The sequence below is a fragment of the Rhinoderma darwinii genome, unplaced genomic scaffold, assembly GCF_050947455.1.
Source record: "Rhinoderma darwinii isolate aRhiDar2 unplaced genomic scaffold, aRhiDar2.hap1 Scaffold_3401, whole genome shotgun sequence".
NCBI classification, from domain to species: domain Eukaryota; kingdom Metazoa; phylum Chordata; class Amphibia; order Anura; family Rhinodermatidae; genus Rhinoderma; species Rhinoderma darwinii.
Window position 1 is genome coordinate 77,770 of NW_027463431.1, and position 19,649 is coordinate 97,418.

The window sequence follows — 19,649 nt, forward strand, 5'->3', positions numbered from 1 at the left end:
TGCCCGAGCCTGTCCCATACTGCTGTTCACCCCTTGCAGCGATTGATTCAGCCTACTCCTAGGCAATTCCATGGGGCCCTGCAGGCTCACACACATTTACAGCTACTAAGCGGGAGGGAGGTGAATAAAGGCCGGAGAGGAAGCTACACAGGATTTGCTTCTTTTGCTTGCACCACAATGCAGTGCTGAAAGAGGAGGAATCTACATAAAAACGCCTTCCTGGCAACGCCCAAATGCCCTCCTGCCATGCAGATAAACACTGGCAGCGGCAGCAAGTGCATGCCCACAGCCACCCCTTGTTCCTTCACACCTTGTATCAGCTGTAATCCAGTCCAGTCCAGTCCAGTGCTGCCTGCTGAGCAGCACTGACCAACACTGCCTGGGCCCAGGCTTTTATCTATCTCTGAGGCAGGCCCCATTATGATGTCAGAAAGCTGGCTCTGGAATCCTGAGGGCTCCACTATGACACGTGCAAAGTTCCGTCTGAACTTTATATAAGACGGTGCGGCTCAGTCAGTCACTCAGTGTTGCCTGAGAGGGCAACACTGCAACAGCCGGCCGCCAGGCTGTCTTTTTTTTGCACATTTATTTGCCTCCAGGAGGCCACAAGAGGGAGACAAGGGACTGCAAAATGGAAAATAGGCATCCACCAACTTTACAGACAACTTCTCTTTGCTCCTACAACCTCCATCCTTGCACAGTTTGTTATTCTTCCAGGTAACATAGTAACAAATCCAAATTGCTGCTCTCTTTGTAGGCAAGCAAGGGTTTGTTGCAACTGCAATTCTTACTTCTTCTTGGAAATGTAGGGACGACAGTACATTCCATCACATCCATCTAGTGTACACAGGTAGGTCCATTGTGGCGGGCGGGCTGCTTTAATGGCTGTTTGCTGTTCCCCCTACTCCACTCCACTATTTGACTGTGGTGCTGCATCAATCAATCAGTGGCTGGCTCAGGTGCAGCTCTTTAACCTACCTAAAAGGGAGGGCGGAGAGAAGACAAGGAAGGTGAATGAGCTGTTCCAATGTGAAATGCCGGAAACACAGAAACACAGAAGACACACACACACACACACACACACACACACACACACAACAAGAGGTGGCAATGTATTAATTAATTGCATTTAATAAATGAGCTCATTATCACACATGACTGTACAAATGCATTGTCCAACAGGTGTTGAAATAATGGGATTAAAAGGGGAGATCCCATCAGAAAGACAAAAACAATAGCAAACACAAATAGCACTTTTGGAATCTGATTTTAGTCAACACATAAGGGAAGGGTGCACCGGTCCTGGAAATACTGCAATACCAGGTCAATGCGTGGAGTGGACAGAGCAAGCTCTATTTCCATCTCCCTGTTCTAAAAATCCATTTAATATATGGTCCCCAGATAGGGGACGTATCAGATATTAAACTGATAAGAACAGATACTACACTTGATCTTAGCCAAAAGGCCGAGAAGCGATAACCCGAGCGGCCCTTGCCTTGCCCGAGCCTGTCCCATACTGCTGTTCACCCCTTGCAGCGATTGATTCAGCCTACTCCTAGGCAATTCCATGGGGCCCTGCAGGCTCACACACATTTACAGCTACTAAGCGGGAGGGAGGTGAATAAAGGCCGGAGAGGAAGCTACACAGGATTTGCTTCTTTTGCTTGCACCACAATGCAGTGCTGAAAGAGGAGGAATCTACATAAAAACGCCTTCCTGGCAACGCCCAAATGCCCTCCTGCCATGCAGATAAACACTGGCAGCGGCAGCAAGTGCATGCCCACAGCCACCCCTTGTTCCTTCACACCTTGTATCAGCTGTAATCCAGTCCAGTCCAGTCCAGTGCTGCCTGCTGAGCAGCACTGACCAACACTGCCTGGGCCCAGGCTTTTATCTATCTCTGAGGCAGGCCCCATTATGATGTCAGAAAGCTGGCTCTGGAATCCTGAGGGCTCCACTATGACACGTGCAAAGTTCCGTCTGAACTTTATATAAGACGGTGCGGCTCAGTCAGTCACTCAGTGTTGCCTGAGAGGGCAACACTGCAACAGCCGGCCGCCAGGCTGTCTTTTTTTTGCACATTTATTTGCCTCCAGGAGGCCACAAGAGGGAGACAAGGGACTGCAAAATGGAAAATAGGCATCCACCAACTTTACAGACAACTTCTCTTTGCTCCTACAACCTCCATCCTTGCACAGTTTGTTATTCTTCCAGGTAACATAGTAACAAATCCAAATTGCTGCTCTCTTTGTAGGCAAGCAAGGGTTTGTTGCAACTGCAATTCTTACTTCTTCTTGGAAATGTAGGGACGACAGTACATTCCATCACATCCATCTAGTGTACACAGGTAGGTCCATTGTGGCGGGCGGGCTGCTTTAATGGCTGTTTGCTGTTCCCCCTACTCCACTCCACTATTTGACTGTGGTGCTGCATCAATCAATCAGTGGCTGGCTCAGGTGCAGCTCTTTAACCTACCTAAAAGGGAGGGCGGAGAGAAGACAAGGAAGGTGAATGAGCTGTTCCAATGTGAAATGCCGGAAACACAGAAACACAGAAGACACACACACACACACACACACACACACACACACACAACAAGAGGTGGCAATGTATTAATTAATTGCATTTAATAAATGAGCTCATTATCACACATGACTGTACAAATGCATTGTCCAACAGGTGTTGAAATAATGGGATTAAAAGGGGAGATCCCATCAGAAAGACAAAAACAATAGCAAACACAAATAGCACTTTTGGAATCTGATTTTAGTCAACACATAAGGGAAGGGTGCACCGGTCCTGGAAATACTGCAATACCAGGTCAATGCGTGGAGTGGACAGAGCAAGCTCTATTTCCATCTCCCTGTTCTAAAAATCCATTTAATATATGGTCCCCAGATAGGGGACGTATCAGATATTAAACTGATAAGAACAGATACTACACTTGATCTTAGCCAAAAGGCCGAGAAGCGATAACCCGAGCGGCCCTTGCCTTGCCCGAGCCTGTCCCATACTGCTGTTCACCCCTTGCAGCGATTGATTCAGCCTACTCCTAGGCAATTCCATGGGGCCCTGCAGGCTCACACACATTTACAGCTACTAAGCGGGAGGGAGGTGAATAAAGGCCGGAGAGGAAGCTACACAGGATTTGCTTCTTTTGCTTGCACCACAATGCAGTGCTGAAAGAGGAGGAATCTACATAAAAACGCCTTCCTGGCAACGCCCAAATGCCCTCCTGCCATGCAGATAAACACTGGCAGCGGCAGCAAGTGCATGCCCACAGCCACCCCTTGTTCCTTCACACCTTGTATCAGCTGTAATCCAGTCCAGTCCAGTCCAGTGCTGCCTGCTGAGCAGCACTGACCAACACTGCCTGGGCCCAGGCTTTTATCTATCTCTGAGGCAGGCCCCATTATGATGTCAGAAAGCTGGCTCTGGAATCCTGAGGGCTCCACTATGACACGTGCAAAGTTCCGTCTGAACTTTATATAAGACGGTGCGGCTCAGTCAGTCACTCAGTGTTGCCTGAGAGGGCAACACTGCAACAGCCGGCCGCCAGGCTGTCTTTTTTTTGCACATTTATTTGCCTCCAGGAGGCCACAAGAGGGAGACAAGGGACTGCAAAATGGAAAATAGGCATCCACCAACTTTACAGACAACTTCTCTTTGCTCCTACAACCTCCATCCTTGCACAGTTTGTTATTCTTCCAGGTAACATAGTAACAAATCCAAATTGCTGCTCTCTTTGTAGGCAAGCAAGGGTTTGTTGCAACTGCAATTCTTACTTCTTCTTGGAAATGTAGGGACGACAGTACATTCCATCACATCCATCTAGTGTACACAGGTAGGTCCATTGTGGCGGGCGGGCTGCTTTAATGGCTGTTTGCTGTTCCCCCTACTCCACTCCACTATTTGACTGTGGTGCTGCATCAATCAATCAGTGGCTGGCTCAGGTGCAGCTCTTTAACCTACCTAAAAGGGAGGGCGGAGAGAAGACAAGGAAGGTGAATGAGCTGTTCCAATGTGAAATGCCGGAAACACAGAAACACAGAAGACACACACACACACACACACACACACACACACACAACAAGAGGTGGCAATGTATTAATTAATTGCATTTAATAAATGAGCTCATTATCACACATGACTGTACAAATGCATTGTCCAACAGGTGTTGAAATAATGGGATTAAAAGGGGAGATCCCATCAGAAAGACAAAAACAATAGCAAACACAAATAGCACTTTTGGAATCTGATTTTAGTCAACACATAAGGGAAGGGTGCACCGGTCCTGGAAATACTGCAATACCAGGTCAATGCGTGGAGTGGACAGAGCAAGCTCTATTTCCATCTCCCTGTTCTAAAAATCCATTTAATATATGGTCCCCAGATAGGGGACGTATCAGATATTAAACTGATAAGAACAGATACTACACTTGATCTTAGCCAAAAGGCCGAGAAGCGATAACCCGAGCGGCCCTTGCCTTGCCCGAGCCTGTCCCATACTGCTGTTCACCCCTTGCAGCGATTGATTCAGCCTACTCCTAGGCAATTCCATGGGGCCCTGCAGGCTCACACACATTTACAGCTACTAAGCGGGAGGGAGGTGAATAAAGGCCGGAGAGGAAGCTACACAGGATTTGCTTCTTTTGCTTGCACCACAATGCAGTGCTGAAAGAGGAGGAATCTACATAAAAACGCCTTCCTGGCAACGCCCAAATGCCCTCCTGCCATGCAGATAAACACTGGCAGCGGCAGCAAGTGCATGCCCACAGCCACCCCTTGTTCCTTCACACCTTGTATCAGCTGTAATCCAGTCCAGTCCAGTCCAGTGCTGCCTGCTGAGCAGCACTGACCAACACTGCCTGGGCCCAGGCTTTTATCTATCTCTGAGGCAGGCCCCATTATGATGTCAGAAAGCTGGCTCTGGAATCCTGAGGGCTCCACTATGACACGTGCAAAGTTCCGTCTGAACTTTATATAAGACGGTGCGGCTCAGTCAGTCACTCAGTGTTGCCTGAGAGGGCAACACTGCAACAGCCGGCCGCCAGGCTGTCTTTTTTTTGCACATTTATTTGCCTCCAGGAGGCCACAAGAGGGAGACAAGGGACTGCAAAATGGAAAATAGGCATCCACCAACTTTACAGACAACTTCTCTTTGCTCCTACAACCTCCATCCTTGCACAGTTTGTTATTCTTCCAGGTAACATAGTAACAAATCCAAATTGCTGCTCTCTTTGTAGGCAAGCAAGGGTTTGTTGCAACTGCAATTCTTACTTCTTCTTGGAAATGTAGGGACGACAGTACATTCCATCACATCCATCTAGTGTACACAGGTAGGTCCATTGTGGCGGGCGGGCTGCTTTAATGGCTGTTTGCTGTTCCCCCTACTCCACTCCACTATTTGACTGTGGTGCTGCATCAATCAATCAGTGGCTGGCTCAGGTGCAGCTCTTTAACCTACCTAAAAGGGAGGGCGGAGAGAAGACAAGGAAGGTGAATGAGCTGTTCCAATGTGAAATGCCGGAAACACAGAAACACAGAAGACACACACACACACACACACACACACACACACACACAACAAGAGGTGGCAATGTATTAATTAATTGCATTTAATAAATGAGCTCATTATCACACATGACTGTACAAATGCATTGTCCAACAGGTGTTGAAATAATGGGATTAAAAGGGGAGATCCCATCAGAAAGACAAAAACAATAGCAAACACAAATAGCACTTTTGGAATCTGATTTTAGTCAACACATAAGGGAAGGGTGCACCGGTCCTGGAAATACTGCAATACCAGGTCAATGCGTGGAGTGGACAGAGCAAGCTCTATTTCCATCTCCCTGTTCTAAAAATCCATTTAATATATGGTCCCCAGATAGGGGACGTATCAGATATTAAACTGATAAGAACAGATACTACACTTGATCTTAGCCAAAAGGCCGAGAAGCGATAACCCGAGCGGCCCTTGCCTTGCCCGAGCCTGTCCCATACTGCTGTTCACCCCTTGCAGCGATTGATTCAGCCTACTCCTAGGCAATTCCATGGGGCCCTGCAGGCTCACACACATTTACAGCTACTAAGCGGGAGGGAGGTGAATAAAGGCCGGAGAGGAAGCTACACAGGATTTGCTTCTTTTGCTTGCACCACAATGCAGTGCTGAAAGAGGAGGAATCTACATAAAAACGCCTTCCTGGCAACGCCCAAATGCCCTCCTGCCATGCAGATAAACACTGGCAGCGGCAGCAAGTGCATGCCCACAGCCACCCCTTGTTCCTTCACACCTTGTATCAGCTGTAATCCAGTCCAGTCCAGTCCAGTGCTGCCTGCTGAGCAGCACTGACCAACACTGCCTGGGCCCAGGCTTTTATCTATCTCTGAGGCAGGCCCCATTATGATGTCAGAAAGCTGGCTCTGGAATCCTGAGGGCTCCACTATGACACGTGCAAAGTTCCGTCTGAACTTTATATAAGACGGTGCGGCTCAGTCAGTCACTCAGTGTTGCCTGAGAGGGCAACACTGCAACAGCCGGCCGCCAGGCTGTCTTTTTTTTGCACATTTATTTGCCTCCAGGAGGCCACAAGAGGGAGACAAGGGACTGCAAAATGGAAAATAGGCATCCACCAACTTTACAGACAACTTCTCTTTGCTCCTACAACCTCCATCCTTGCACAGTTTGTTATTCTTCCAGGTAACATAGTAACAAATCCAAATTGCTGCTCTCTTTGTAGGCAAGCAAGGGTTTGTTGCAACTGCAATTCTTACTTCTTCTTGGAAATGTAGGGACGACAGTACATTCCATCACATCCATCTAGTGTACACAGGTAGGTCCATTGTGGCGGGCGGGCTGCTTTAATGGCTGTTTGCTGTTCCCCCTACTCCACTCCACTATTTGACTGTGGTGCTGCATCAATCAATCAGTGGCTGGCTCAGGTGCAGCTCTTTAACCTACCTAAAAGGGAGGGCGGAGAGAAGACAAGGAAGGTGAATGAGCTGTTCCAATGTGAAATGCCGGAAACACAGAAACACAGAAGACACACACACACACACACACACACACACACACACACAACAAGAGGTGGCAATGTATTAATTAATTGCATTTAATAAATGAGCTCATTATCACACATGACTGTACAAATGCATTGTCCAACAGGTGTTGAAATAATGGGATTAAAAGGGGAGATCCCATCAGAAAGACAAAAACAATAGCAAACACAAATAGCACTTTTGGAATCTGATTTTAGTCAACACATAAGGGAAGGGTGCACCGGTCCTGGAAATACTGCAATACCAGGTCAATGCGTGGAGTGGACAGAGCAAGCTCTATTTCCATCTCCCTGTTCTAAAAATCCATTTAATATATGGTCCCCAGATAGGGGACGTATCAGATATTAAACTGATAAGAACAGATACTACACTTGATCTTAGCCAAAAGGCCGAGAAGCGATAACCCGAGCGGCCCTTGCCTTGCCCGAGCCTGTCCCATACTGCTGTTCACCCCTTGCAGCGATTGATTCAGCCTACTCCTAGGCAATTCCATGGGGCCCTGCAGGCTCACACACATTTACAGCTACTAAGCGGGAGGGAGGTGAATAAAGGCCGGAGAGGAAGCTACACAGGATTTGCTTCTTTTGCTTGCACCACAATGCAGTGCTGAAAGAGGAGGAATCTACATAAAAACGCCTTCCTGGCAACGCCCAAATGCCCTCCTGCCATGCAGATAAACACTGGCAGCGGCAGCAAGTGCATGCCCACAGCCACCCCTTGTTCCTTCACACCTTGTATCAGCTGTAATCCAGTCCAGTCCAGTCCAGTGCTGCCTGCTGAGCAGCACTGACCAACACTGCCTGGGCCCAGGCTTTTATCTATCTCTGAGGCAGGCCCCATTATGATGTCAGAAAGCTGGCTCTGGAATCCTGAGGGCTCCACTATGACACGTGCAAAGTTCCGTCTGAACTTTATATAAGACGGTGCGGCTCAGTCAGTCACTCAGTGTTGCCTGAGAGGGCAACACTGCAACAGCCGGCCGCCAGGCTGTCTTTTTTTTGCACATTTATTTGCCTCCAGGAGGCCACAAGAGGGAGACAAGGGACTGCAAAATGGAAAATAGGCATCCACCAACTTTACAGACAACTTCTCTTTGCTCCTACAACCTCCATCCTTGCACAGTTTGTTATTCTTCCAGGTAACATAGTAACAAATCCAAATTGCTGCTCTCTTTGTAGGCAAGCAAGGGTTTGTTGCAACTGCAATTCTTACTTCTTCTTGGAAATGTAGGGACGACAGTACATTCCATCACATCCATCTAGTGTACACAGGTAGGTCCATTGTGGCGGGCGGGCTGCTTTAATGGCTGTTTGCTGTTCCCCCTACTCCACTCCACTATTTGACTGTGGTGCTGCATCAATCAATCAGTGGCTGGCTCAGGTGCAGCTCTTTAACCTACCTAAAAGGGAGGGCGGAGAGAAGACAAGGAAGGTGAATGAGCTGTTCCAATGTGAAATGCCGGAAACACAGAAACACAGAAGACACACACACACACACACACACACACACACACACACAACAAGAGGTGGCAATGTATTAATTAATTGCATTTAATAAATGAGCTCATTATCACACATGACTGTACAAATGCATTGTCCAACAGGTGTTGAAATAATGGGATTAAAAGGGGAGATCCCATCAGAAAGACAAAAACAATAGCAAACACAAATAGCACTTTTGGAATCTGATTTTAGTCAACACATAAGGGAAGGGTGCACCGGTCCTGGAAATACTGCAATACCAGGTCAATGCGTGGAGTGGACAGAGCAAGCTCTATTTCCATCTCCCTGTTCTAAAAATCCATTTAATATATGGTCCCCAGATAGGGGACGTATCAGATATTAAACTGATAAGAACAGATACTACACTTGATCTTAGCCAAAAGGCCGAGAAGCGATAACCCGAGCGGCCCTTGCCTTGCCCGAGCCTGTCCCATACTGCTGTTCACCCCTTGCAGCGATTGATTCAGCCTACTCCTAGGCAATTCCATGGGGCCCTGCAGGCTCACACACATTTACAGCTACTAAGCGGGAGGGAGGTGAATAAAGGCCGGAGAGGAAGCTACACAGGATTTGCTTCTTTTGCTTGCACCACAATGCAGTGCTGAAAGAGGAGGAATCTACATAAAAACGCCTTCCTGGCAACGCCCAAATGCCCTCCTGCCATGCAGATAAACACTGGCAGCGGCAGCAAGTGCATGCCCACAGCCACCCCTTGTTCCTTCACACCTTGTATCAGCTGTAATCCAGTCCAGTCCAGTCCAGTGCTGCCTGCTGAGCAGCACTGACCAACACTGCCTGGGCCCAGGCTTTTATCTATCTCTGAGGCAGGCCCCATTATGATGTCAGAAAGCTGGCTCTGGAATCCTGAGGGCTCCACTATGACACGTGCAAAGTTCCGTCTGAACTTTATATAAGACGGTGCGGCTCAGTCAGTCACTCAGTGTTGCCTGAGAGGGCAACACTGCAACAGCCGGCCGCCAGGCTGTCTTTTTTTTGCACATTTATTTGCCTCCAGGAGGCCACAAGAGGGAGACAAGGGACTGCAAAATGGAAAATAGGCATCCACCAACTTTACAGACAACTTCTCTTTGCTCCTACAACCTCCATCCTTGCACAGTTTGTTATTCTTCCAGGTAACATAGTAACAAATCCAAATTGCTGCTCTCTTTGTAGGCAAGCAAGGGTTTGTTGCAACTGCAATTCTTACTTCTTCTTGGAAATGTAGGGACGACAGTACATTCCATCACATCCATCTAGTGTACACAGGTAGGTCCATTGTGGCGGGCGGGCTGCTTTAATGGCTGTTTGCTGTTCCCCCTACTCCACTCCACTATTTGACTGTGGTGCTGCATCAATCAATCAGTGGCTGGCTCAGGTGCAGCTCTTTAACCTACCTAAAAGGGAGGGCGGAGAGAAGACAAGGAAGGTGAATGAGCTGTTCCAATGTGAAATGCCGGAAACACAGAAACACAGAAGACACACACACACACACACACACACACACACACACACAACAAGAGGTGGCAATGTATTAATTAATTGCATTTAATAAATGAGCTCATTATCACACATGACTGTACAAATGCATTGTCCAACAGGTGTTGAAATAATGGGATTAAAAGGGGAGATCCCATCAGAAAGACAAAAACAATAGCAAACACAAATAGCACTTTTGGAATCTGATTTTAGTCAACACATAAGGGAAGGGTGCACCGGTCCTGGAAATACTGCAATACCAGGTCAATGCGTGGAGTGGACAGAGCAAGCTCTATTTCCATCTCCCTGTTCTAAAAATCCATTTAATATATGGTCCCCAGATAGGGGACGTATCAGATATTAAACTGATAAGAACAGATACTACACTTGATCTTAGCCAAAAGGCCGAGAAGCGATAACCCGAGCGGCCCTTGCCTTGCCCGAGCCTGTCCCATACTGCTGTTCACCCCTTGCAGCGATTGATTCAGCCTACTCCTAGGCAATTCCATGGGGCCCTGCAGGCTCACACACATTTACAGCTACTAAGCGGGAGGGAGGTGAATAAAGGCCGGAGAGGAAGCTACACAGGATTTGCTTCTTTTGCTTGCACCACAATGCAGTGCTGAAAGAGGAGGAATCTACATAAAAACGCCTTCCTGGCAACGCCCAAATGCCCTCCTGCCATGCAGATAAACACTGGCAGCGGCAGCAAGTGCATGCCCACAGCCACCCCTTGTTCCTTCACACCTTGTATCAGCTGTAATCCAGTCCAGTCCAGTCCAGTGCTGCCTGCTGAGCAGCACTGACCAACACTGCCTGGGCCCAGGCTTTTATCTATCTCTGAGGCAGGCCCCATTATGATGTCAGAAAGCTGGCTCTGGAATCCTGAGGGCTCCACTATGACACGTGCAAAGTTCCGTCTGAACTTTATATAAGACGGTGCGGCTCAGTCAGTCACTCAGTGTTGCCTGAGAGGGCAACACTGCAACAGCCGGCCGCCAGGCTGTCTTTTTTTTGCACATTTTATTTGCCTCCAGGAGGCCACAAGAGGGAGACAAGGGACTGCAAAATGGAAAATAGGCATCCACCAACTTTACAGACAACTTCTCTTTGCTCCTACAACCTCCATCCTTGCACAGTTTGTTATTCTTCCAGGTAACATAGTAACAAATCCAAATTGCTGCTCTCTTTGTAGGCAAGCAAGGGTTTGTTGCAACTGCAATTCTTACTTCTTCTTGGAAATGTAGGGACGACAGTACATTCCATCACATCCATCTAGTGTACACAGGTAGGTCCATTGTGGCGGGCGGGCTGCTTTAATGGCTGTTTGCTGTTCCCCCTACTCCACTCCACTATTTGACTGTGGTGCTGCATCAATCAATCAGTGGCTGGCTCAGGTGCAGCTCTTTAACCTACCTAAAAGGGAGGGCGGAGAGAAGACAAGGAAGGTGAATGAGCTGTTCCAATGTGAAATGCCGGAAACACAGAAACACAGAAGACACACACACACACACACACACACACACACACACACAACAAGAGGTGGCAATGTATTAATTAATTGCATTTAATAAATGAGCTCATTATCACACATGACTGTACAAATGCATTGTCCAACAGGTGTTGAAATAATGGGATTAAAAGGGGAGATCCCATCAGAAAGACAAAAACAATAGCAAACACAAATAGCACTTTTGGAATCTGATTTTAGTCAACACATAAGGGAAGGGTGCACCGGTCCTGGAAATACTGCAATACCAGGTCAATGCGTGGAGTGGACAGAGCAAGCTCTATTTCCATCTCCCTGTTCTAAAAATCCATTTAATATATGGTCCCCAGATAGGGGACGTATCAGATATTAAACTGATAAGAACAGATACTACACTTGATCTTAGCCAAAAGGCCGAGAAGCGATAACCCGAGCGGCCCTTGCCTTGCCCGAGCCTGTCCCATACTGCTGTTCACCCCTTGCAGCGATTGATTCAGCCTACTCCTAGGCAATTCCATGGGGCCCTGCAGGCTCACACACATTTACAGCTACTAAGCGGGAGGGAGGTGAATAAAGGCCGGAGAGGAAGCTACACAGGATTTGCTTCTTTTGCTTGCACCACAATGCAGTGCTGAAAGAGGAGGAATCTACATAAAAACGCCTTCCTGGCAACGCCCAAATGCCCTCCTGCCATGCAGATAAACACTGGCAGCGGCAGCAAGTGCATGCCCACAGCCACCCCTTGTTCCTTCACACCTTGTATCAGCTGTAATCCAGTCCAGTCCAGTCCAGTGCTGCCTGCTGAGCAGCACTGACCAACACTGCCTGGGCCCAGGCTTTTATCTATCTCTGAGGCAGGCCCCATTATGATGTCAGAAAGCTGGCTCTGGAATCCTGAGGGCTCCACTATGACACGTGCAAAGTTCCGTCTGAACTTTATATAAGACGGTGCGGCTCAGTCAGTCACTCAGTGTTGCCTGAGAGGGCAACACTGCAACAGCCGGCCGCCAGGCTGTCTTTTTTTTGCACATTTATTTGCCTCCAGGAGGCCACAAGAGGGAGACAAGGGACTGCAAAATGGAAAATAGGCATCCACCAACTTTACAGACAACTTCTCTTTGCTCCTACAACCTCCATCCTTGCACAGTTTGTTATTCTTCCAGGTAACATAGTAACAAATCCAAATTGCTGCTCTCTTTGTAGGCAAGCAAGGGTTTGTTGCAACTGCAATTCTTACTTCTTCTTGGAAATGTAGGGACGACAGTACATTCCATCACATCCATCTAGTGTACACAGGTAGGTCCATTGTGGCGGGCGGGCTGCTTTAATGGCTGTTTGCTGTTCCCCCTACTCCACTCCACTATTTGACTGTGGTGCTGCATCAATCAATCAGTGGCTGGCTCAGGTGCAGCTCTTTAACCTACCTAAAAGGGAGGGCGGAGAGAAGACAAGGAAGGTGAATGAGCTGTTCCAATGTGAAATGCCGGAAACACAGAAACACAGAAGACACACACACACACACACACACACACACACACACACAACAAGAGGTGGCAATGTATTAATTAATTGCATTTAATAAATGAGCTCATTATCACACATGACTGTACAAATGCATTGTCCAACAGGTGTTGAAATAATGGGATTAAAAGGGGAGATCCCATCAGAAAGACAAAAACAATAGCAAACACAAATAGCACTTTTGGAATCTGATTTTAGTCAACACATAAGGGAAGGGTGCACCGGTCCTGGAAATACTGCAATACCAGGTCAATGCGTGGAGTGGACAGAGCAAGCTCTATTTCCATCTCCCTGTTCTAAAAATCCATTTAATATATGGTCCCCAGATAGGGGACGTATCAGATATTAAACTGATAAGAACAGATACTACACTTGATCTTAGCCAAAAGGCCGAGAAGCGATAACCCGAGCGGCCCTTGCCTTGCCCGAGCCTGTCCCATACTGCTGTTCACCCCTTGCAGCGATTGATTCAGCCTACTCCTAGGCAATTCCATGGGGCCCTGCAGGCTCACACACATTTACAGCTACTAAGCGGGAGGGAGGTGAATAAAGGCCGGAGAGGAAGCTACACAGGATTTGCTTCTTTTGCTTGCACCACAATGCAGTGCTGAAAGAGGAGGAATCTACATAAAAACGCCTTCCTGGCAACGCCCAAATGCCCTCCTGCCATGCAGATAAACACTGGCAGCGGCAGCAAGTGCATGCCCACAGCCACCCCTTGTTCCTTCACACCTTGTATCAGCTGTAATCCAGTCCAGTCCAGTCCAGTGCTGCCTGCTGAGCAGCACTGACCAACACTGCCTGGGCCCAGGCTTTTATCTATCTCTGAGGCAGGCCCCATTATGATGTCAGAAAGCTGGCTCTGGAATCCTGAGGGCTCCACTATGACACGTGCAAAGTTCCGTCTGAACTTTATATAAGACGGTGCGGCTCAGTCAGTCACTCAGTGTTGCCTGAGAGGGCAACACTGCAACAGCCGGCCGCCAGGCTGTCTTTTTTTTGCACATTTATTTGCCTCCAGGAGGCCACAAGAGGGAGACAAGGGACTGCAAAATGGAAAATAGGCATCCACCAACTTTACAGACAACTTCTCTTTGCTCCTACAACCTCCATCCTTGCACAGTTTGTTATTCTTCCAGGTAACATAGTAACAAATCCAAATTGCTGCTCTCTTTGTAGGCAAGCAAGGGTTTGTTGCAACTGCAATTCTTACTTCTTCTTGGAAATGTAGGGACGACAGTACATTCCATCACATCCATCTAGTGTACACAGGTAGGTCCATTGTGGCGGGCGGGCTGCTTTAATGGCTGTTTGCTGTTCCCCCTACTCCACTCCACTATTTGACTGTGGTGCTGCATCAATCAATCAGTGGCTGGCTCAGGTGCAGCTCTTTAACCTACCTAAAAGGGAGGGCGGAGAGAAGACAAGGAAGGTGAATGAGCTGTTCCAATGTGAAATGCCGGAAACACAGAAACACAGAAGACACACACACACACACACACACACACACACACACACAACAAGAGGTGGCAATGTATTAATTAATTGCATTTAATAAATGAGCTCATTATCACACATGACTGTACAAATGCATTGTCCAACAGGTGTTGAAATAATGGGATTAAAAGGGGAGATCCCATCAGAAAGACAAAAACAATAGCAAACACAAATAGCACTTTTGGAATCTGATTTTAGTCAACACATAAGGGAAGGGTGCACCGGTCCTGGAAATACTGCAATACCAGGTCAATGCGTGGAGTGGACAGAGCAAGCTCTATTTCCATCTCCCTGTTCTAAAAATCCATTTAATATATGGTCCCCAGATAGGGGACGTATCAGATATTAAACTGATAAGAACAGATACTACACTTGATCTTAGCCAAAAGGCCGAGAAGCGATAACCCGAGCGGCCCTTGCCTTGCCCGAGCCTGTCCCATACTGCTGTTCACCCCTTGCAGCGATTGATTCAGCCTACTCCTAGGCAATTCCATGGGGCCCTGCAGGCTCACACACATTTACAGCTACTAAGCGGGAGGGAGGTGAATAAAGGCCGGAGAGGAAGCTACACAGGATTTGCTTCTTTTGCTTGCACCACAATGCAGTGCTGAAAGAGGAGGAATCTACATAAAAACGCCTTCCTGGCAACGCCCAAATGCCCTCCTGCCATGCAGATAAACACTGGCAGCGGCAGCAAGTGCATGCCCACAGCCACCCCTTGTTCCTTCACACCTTGTATCAGCTGTAATCCAGTCCAGTCCAGTCCAGTGCTGCCTGCTGAGCAGCACTGACCAACACTGCCTGGGCCCAGGCTTTTATCTATCTCTGAGGCAGGCCCCATTATGATGTCAGAAAGCTGGCTCTGGAATCCTGAGGGCTCCACTATGACACGTGCAAAGTTCCGTCTGAACTTTATATAAGACGGTGCGGCTCAGTCAGTCACTCAGTGTTGCCTGAGAGGGCAACACTGCAACAGCCGGCCGCCAGGCTGTCTTTTTTTTGCACATTTATTTGCCTCCAGGAGGCCACAAGAGGGAGACAAGGGACTGCAAAATGGAAAATAGGCATCCACCAACTTTACAGACAACTTCTCTTTGCTCCTACAACCTCCATCCTTGCACAGTTTGTTATTCTTCCAGGTAACATAGTAACAAATCCAAATTGCTGCTCTCTTTGTAGGCAAGCAAGGGTTTGTTGCAACTGCAATTCTTACTTCTTCTTGGAAATGTAGGGACGACAGTACATTCCATCACATCCATCTAGTGTACACAGGTAGGTCCATTGTGGCGGGCGGGCTGCTTTAATGGCTGTTTGCTGTTCCCCCTACTCCACTCCACTATTTGACTGTGGTGCTGCATCAATCAATCAGTGGCTGGCTCAGGTGCAGCTCTTTAACCTACCTAAAAGGGAGGGCGGAGAGAAGACAAGGAAGGTGAATGAGCTGTTCCAATGTGAAATGCCGGAAACACAGAAACACAGAAGACACACACACACACACACACACACACACACACACACAACAAGAGGTGGCAATGTATTAATTAATTGCATTTAATAAATGAGCTCATTATCACACATGACTGTACAAATGCATTGTCCAACAGGTGTTGAAATAATGGGATTAAAAGGGGAGATCCCATCAGAAAGACAAAAACAATAGCAAACACAAATAGCACTTTTGGAATCTGATTTTAGTCAACACATAAGGGAAGGGTGCACCGGTCCTGGAAATACTGCAATACCAGGTCAATGCGTGGAGTGGACAGAGCAAGCTCTATTTCCATCTCCCTGTTCTAAAAATCCATTTAATATATGGTCCCCAGATAGGGGACGTATCAGATATTAAACTGATAAGAACAGATACTACACTTGATCTTAGCCAAAAGGCCGAGAAGCGATAACCCGAGCGGCCCTTGCCTTGCCCGAGCCTGTCCCATACTGCTGTTCACCCCTTGCAGCGATTGATTCAGCCTACTCCTAGGCAATTCCATGGGGCCCTGCAGGCTCACACACATTTACAGCTACTAAGCGGGAGGGAGGTGAATAAAGGCCGGAGAGGAAGCTACACAGGATTTGCTTCTTTTGCTTGCACCACAATGCAGTGCTGAAAGAGGAGGAATCTACATAAAAACGCCTTCCTGGCAACGCCCAAATGCCCTCCTGCCATGCAGATAAACACTGGCAGCGGCAGCAAGTGCATGCCCACAGCCACCCCTTGTTCCTTCACACCTTGTATCAGCTGTAATCCAGTCCAGTCCAGTCCAGTGCTGCCTGCTGAGCAGCACTGACCAACACTGCCTGGGCCCAGGCTTTTATCTATCTCTGAGGCAGGCCCCATTATGATGTCAGAAAGCTGGCTCTGGAATCCTGAGGGCTCCACTATGACACGTGCAAAGTTCCGTCTGAACTTTATATAAGACGGTGCGGCTCAGTCAGTCACTCAGTGTTGCCTGAGAGGGCAACACTGCAACAGCCGGCCGCCAGGCTGTCTTTTTTTTGCACATTTATTTGCCTCCAGGAGGCCACAAGAGGGAGACAAGGGACTGCAAAATGGAAAATAGGCATCCACCAACTTTACAGACAACTTCTCTTTGCTCCTACAACCTCCATCCTTGCACAGTATGTTATTCTTCCAGGTAACATAGTAACAAATCCAAATTGCTGCTCTCTTTGTAGGCAAGCAAGGGTTTGTTGCAACTGCAATTCTTACTTCTTCTTGGAAATGTAGGGACGACAGTACATTCCATCACATCCATCTAGTGTACACAGGTAGGTCCATTGTGGCGGGCGGGCTGCTTTAATGGCTGTTTGCTGTTCCCCCTACTCCACTCCACTATTTGACTGTGGTGCTGCATCAATCAATCAGTGGCTGGCTCAGGTGCAGCTCTTTAACCTACCTAAAAGGGAGGGCGGAGAGAAGACAAGGAAGGTGAATGAGCTGTTCCAATGTGAAATGCCGGAAACACAGAAACACAGAAGACACACACACACACACACACACACACACACACACACAACAAGAGGTGGCAATGTATTAATTAATTGCATTTAATAAATGAGCTCATTATCACACATGACTGTACAAATGCATTGTCCAACAGGTGTTGAAATAATGGGATTAAAAGGGGAGATCCCATCAGAAAGACAAAAACAATAGCAAACACAAATAGCACTTTTGGAATCTGATTTTAGTCAACACATAAGGGAAGGGTGCACCGGTCCTGGAAATACTGCAATACCAGGTCAATGCGTGGAGTGGACAGAGCAAGCTCTATTTCCATCTCCCTGTTCTAAAAATCCATTTAATATATGGTCCCCAGATAGGGGACGTATCAGATATTAAACTGATAAGAACAGATACTACACTTGATCTTAGCCAAAAGGCCGAGAAGCGATAACCCGAGCGGCCCTTGCCTTGCCCGAGCCTGTCCCATACTGCTGTTCACCCCTTGCAGCGATTGATTCAGCCTACTCCTAGGCAATTCCATGGGGCCCTGCAGGCTCACACACATTTACAGCTACTAAGCGGGAGGGAGGTGAATAAAGGCCGGAGAGGAAGCTACACAGGATTTGCTTCTTTTGCTTGCACCACAATGCAGTGCTGAAAGAGGAGGAATCTACATAAAAACGCCTTCCTGGCAACGCCCAAATGCCCTCCTGCCATGCAGATAAACACTGGCAGCGGCAGCAAGTGCATGCCCACAGCCACCCCTTGTTCCTTCACACCTTGTATCAGCTGTAATCCAGTCCAGTCCAGTCCAGTGCTGCCTGCTGAGCAGCACTGACCAACACTGCCTGGGCCCAGGCTTTTATCTATCTCTGAGGCAGGCCCCATTATGATGTCAGAAAGCTGGCTCTGGAATCCTGAGGGCTCCACTATGACACGTGCAAAGTTCCGTCTGAACTTTATATAAGACGGTGCGGCTCAGTCAGTCACTCAGTGTTGCCTGAGAGGGCAACACTGCAACAGCCGGCCGCCAGGCTGTCTTTTTTTTGCACATTTATTTGCCTCCAGGAGGCCACAAGAGGGAGACAAGGGACTGCAAAATGGAAAATAGGCATCCACCAACTTTACAGACAACTTCTCTTTGCTCCTACAACCTCCATCCTTGCACAGTTTGTTATTCTTCCAGGTAACATAGTAACAAATCCAAATTGCTGCTCTCTTTGTAGGCAAGCAAGGGTTTGTTGCAACTGCAATTCTTACTTCTTCTTGGAAATGTAGGGACGACAGTACATTCCATCACATCCATCTAGTGTACACAGGTAGGTCCATTGTGGCGGGCGGGCTGCTTTAATGGCTGTTTGCTGTTCCCCCTACTCCACTCCACTATTTGACTGTGGTGCTGCATCAATCAATCAGTGGCTGGCTCAGGTGCAGCTCTTTAACCTACCTAAAAGGGAGGGCGGAGAGAAGACAAGGAAGGTGAATGAGCTGTTCCAATGTGAAATGCCGGAAACACAGAAACACAGAAGACACACACACACACACACACACACACACACACACACAACAAGAGGTGGCAATGTATTAATTAATTGCATTTAATAAATGAGCTCATTATCACACATGACTGTACAAATGCATTGTCCAACAGGTGTTGAAATAATGGGATTAAAAGGGGAGATCCCATCAGAAAGACAAAAACAATAGCAAACACAAATAGCACTTTTGGAATCTGATTTTAGTCAACACATAAGGGAAGGGTGCACCGGTCCTGGAAATACTGCAATACCAGGTCAATGCGTGGAGTGGACAGAGCAAGCTCTATTTCCATCTCCCTGTTCTAAAAATCCATTTAATATATGGTCCCCAGATAGGGGACGTATCAGATATTAAACTGATAAGAACAGATACTACACTTGATCTTAGCCAAAAGGCCGAGAAGCGATAACCCGAGCGGCCCTTGCCTTGCCCGAGCCTGTCCCATACTGCTGTTCACCCCTTGCAGCGATTGATTCAGCCTACTCCTAGGCAATTCCATGGGGCCCTGCAGGCTCACACACATTTACAGCTACTAAGCGGGAGGGAGGTGAATAAAGGCCGGAGAGGAAGCTACACAGGATTTGCTTCTTTTGCTTGCACCACAATGCAGTGCTGA

The 19,649-nt window shown here is 47.7% G+C and overlaps 13 non-coding genes across 13 annotated transcripts; all 13 read right to left on the reverse strand.

Moving 5' to 3' along the window:
• Positions 1-1,286: 1,286 nt before the first annotated feature.
• LOC142705841 (U2 spliceosomal RNA) lies at positions 1,287-1,477 on the reverse strand. The gene has a single exon (XR_012868340.1). It is a non-coding gene; the product is annotated as a U2 spliceosomal RNA (small nuclear RNA).
• Positions 1,478-2,783: 1,306 nt separating this feature from the next.
• Positions 2,784-2,974, reverse strand: LOC142705843 (U2 spliceosomal RNA). The gene has a single exon (XR_012868341.1). It is a non-coding gene; the product is annotated as a U2 spliceosomal RNA (small nuclear RNA).
• A 1,304-nt stretch (positions 2,975-4,278) lies between these two features.
• Positions 4,279-4,469, reverse strand: LOC142705844 (U2 spliceosomal RNA). The gene has a single exon (XR_012868342.1). It is a non-coding gene; the product is annotated as a U2 spliceosomal RNA (small nuclear RNA).
• Positions 4,470-5,775: 1,306 nt separating this feature from the next.
• Positions 5,776-5,966, reverse strand: LOC142705845 (U2 spliceosomal RNA). The gene has a single exon (XR_012868343.1). It is a non-coding gene; the product is annotated as a U2 spliceosomal RNA (small nuclear RNA).
• Positions 5,967-7,272: 1,306 nt separating this feature from the next.
• Positions 7,273-7,463, reverse strand: LOC142705846 (U2 spliceosomal RNA). The gene has a single exon (XR_012868344.1). It is a non-coding gene; the product is annotated as a U2 spliceosomal RNA (small nuclear RNA).
• A 1,306-nt stretch (positions 7,464-8,769) lies between these two features.
• Positions 8,770-8,960, reverse strand: LOC142705847 (U2 spliceosomal RNA). The gene has a single exon (XR_012868345.1). It is a non-coding gene; the product is annotated as a U2 spliceosomal RNA (small nuclear RNA).
• A 1,306-nt stretch (positions 8,961-10,266) lies between these two features.
• Positions 10,267-10,457, reverse strand: LOC142705848 (U2 spliceosomal RNA). Its single transcript, XR_012868346.1, has one exon. It is a non-coding gene; the product is annotated as a U2 spliceosomal RNA (small nuclear RNA).
• Positions 10,458-11,764: 1,307 nt separating this feature from the next.
• Positions 11,765-11,955, reverse strand: LOC142705849 (U2 spliceosomal RNA). The gene has a single exon (XR_012868347.1). It is a non-coding gene; the product is annotated as a U2 spliceosomal RNA (small nuclear RNA).
• A 1,306-nt stretch (positions 11,956-13,261) lies between these two features.
• LOC142705850 (U2 spliceosomal RNA) lies at positions 13,262-13,452 on the reverse strand. The gene has a single exon (XR_012868348.1). It is a non-coding gene; the product is annotated as a U2 spliceosomal RNA (small nuclear RNA).
• A 1,306-nt stretch (positions 13,453-14,758) lies between these two features.
• LOC142705852 (U2 spliceosomal RNA) lies at positions 14,759-14,949 on the reverse strand. The gene has a single exon (XR_012868350.1). It is a non-coding gene; the product is annotated as a U2 spliceosomal RNA (small nuclear RNA).
• A 1,306-nt stretch (positions 14,950-16,255) lies between these two features.
• On the reverse strand, positions 16,256-16,446 carry LOC142705854 (U2 spliceosomal RNA). Its single transcript, XR_012868351.1, has one exon. It is a non-coding gene; the product is annotated as a U2 spliceosomal RNA (small nuclear RNA).
• A 1,306-nt stretch (positions 16,447-17,752) lies between these two features.
• Positions 17,753-17,943, reverse strand: LOC142705855 (U2 spliceosomal RNA). Its single transcript, XR_012868352.1, has one exon. It is a non-coding gene; the product is annotated as a U2 spliceosomal RNA (small nuclear RNA).
• A 1,306-nt stretch (positions 17,944-19,249) lies between these two features.
• On the reverse strand, positions 19,250-19,440 carry LOC142705856 (U2 spliceosomal RNA). Its single transcript, XR_012868353.1, has one exon. It is a non-coding gene; the product is annotated as a U2 spliceosomal RNA (small nuclear RNA).
• Between the last annotated feature and the right edge of the window lie 209 nt (positions 19,441-19,649).